The sequence below is a fragment of the Rosa chinensis genome, chromosome 5 (assembly GCF_002994745.2).
Source record: "Rosa chinensis cultivar Old Blush chromosome 5, RchiOBHm-V2, whole genome shotgun sequence".
Taxonomy (NCBI): Eukaryota; Viridiplantae; Streptophyta; class Magnoliopsida; order Rosales; family Rosaceae; genus Rosa; species Rosa chinensis.
This window is the reverse complement of record NC_037092.1, coordinates 27,652,601-27,654,459: the sequence shown is the minus strand read 5'-3', so window position 1 is coordinate 27,654,459 and position 1,859 is coordinate 27,652,601.

Below are 1,859 nucleotides of genomic sequence, written 5' to 3'. Positions count from 1 at the left end.
TGTAAGAAAGCATTAAAGCAAAGTAGCTAAAGGATTCAAAACATGTATATTCATCAAAAACATGGCATCACATTGTTTTATACATGAGTTTGCCTAGGGCTAAGCCCTAGCCCCAAATTTATTCTACTCACAACCCATAACTACATAAACTAAAGCCATAAACTTGTAAAGGCCAAGGCAATTCAAATCAAGGGTGGAGATCAAAAGGAATGAAGGGCTAGATGTGATTGACAAATGTGTAAGCACAAAATATGGATCAAATTTTTAACTCTACATAGAAATGACCTAGAAAGCCCATAGATATTTTGGTGGAGGAGAAAAAGTAAGGGTAGAAGGGTCATAGTGTAGGGGAACAAGGTAATAAATAGGAGACAAAGGTGTAAGATGTAAGAATTGGATCACTTGTCATCTTTCAACTTTTAAATTTCAAAATAACCTAGACCTAAAGTCTCTAACCCTAATCAACACTTTCCTGTCCTTGATAGGAGCATTTTAATGCGACATTTTAACTGTTATTTCCCTATATTTTCTGCGTTATTTCCTTAATAAAACTCTGGTTAGGAAAGTTTCCATTCTTCGAATGGGAAAGTTCCTAATTGTAGAAAGTTTCCGTTTTGTAGTTTCTATTTTCCATTTTTAGAAAGTTTCCATTTTAGTTTAAGAAAGTTTCCATTTCTTATTTTAGAAAGCTTCTATTTTCAGGTTTTTGGAATAAATAAGCAGAATTGAGTTCATAAATGGAACGAGAAGTTTCATGAAGATGACATGGCAAGGAGAGAATCAAGGAAGAGTTTTTTTTTTAAAAAAGGAAAATATATTTTCCTTGGGGATTAAATTTGCCATGTAATACTTAAGGGAAAAAACAAGGTGACAACGTGAGAATTGAAGATGATTGATTGAGGATTTCAAGGAGAGATTTTCTTGGGAGACTTTTATGGAAAGAAATATTGTTGGAGGAATAATTTGATGTGATTGCCAACGTGAAAATCAGAAATAATCAAGGAGATGACGCCAAGAGAGATTCAAGGGAGATATTTAAGGAAGGAAAATATGTGTGCACCAAGGAAAAGCTAAAAAGGCGTCTAGATTCATCCCTAAATTCCCTAAAGGAATGTTGGCCGAAATTCATGAAGAAAATCAGAATAATTTCAAGGAAATTCGGCAATAAAATATTAGGGAGGTATTTTAGAGAATTATGATTGGTTGGAACACATCACAAGGCTTACTTGGCATTCTATGATTGGTTGGACCACATCACAAGCTTACTTGGCGAATTATCATTGGTTGAACCTATGTGGAAAATTCTGATTGCTTTGTGAACCCTAGCCATGCTCCTATATAAAACTCCCCCTTTCTCAACGTCAAGGGCTCCTCTCCCCCATACAATTTACACTTTAGAAAAAAAATCAGAAAATCTTCTTAGCATAGCCGTGAGTTTCTCCATCCTCTAGTCATCTCCACGAGTTCAAGCAAGGCCAAGGGAGAAGAAGCATAGCCGTGAGCATCCATCATCCATCTCCAACCTTGAAGCTTGCTTTCGAGATTCAAGAGACCACCACATCAATCGTTCATCACCATCCCCATCTCACGGTGTAATCTGATTCTCCTTTGTAACCTTTGCTTTGAATTTCGTTGGTTATGAACTAGTTGACATATGTGTTTGAACAAATATTAATTTCTGGAATTTTTATGATTAATTGAGAATTTTCAGATTCATATTATTGTGACTCGAGAGTTGCTTATGTGGGTTTGTTTAATTAAATTTGCGTTATAGATAACTTTTGTATTTTAATCTTATGTGGTTGCAAACACTTAGGGTTTCGATATAATTGGTGCTAGGTTTAAGAACATGAAATCGA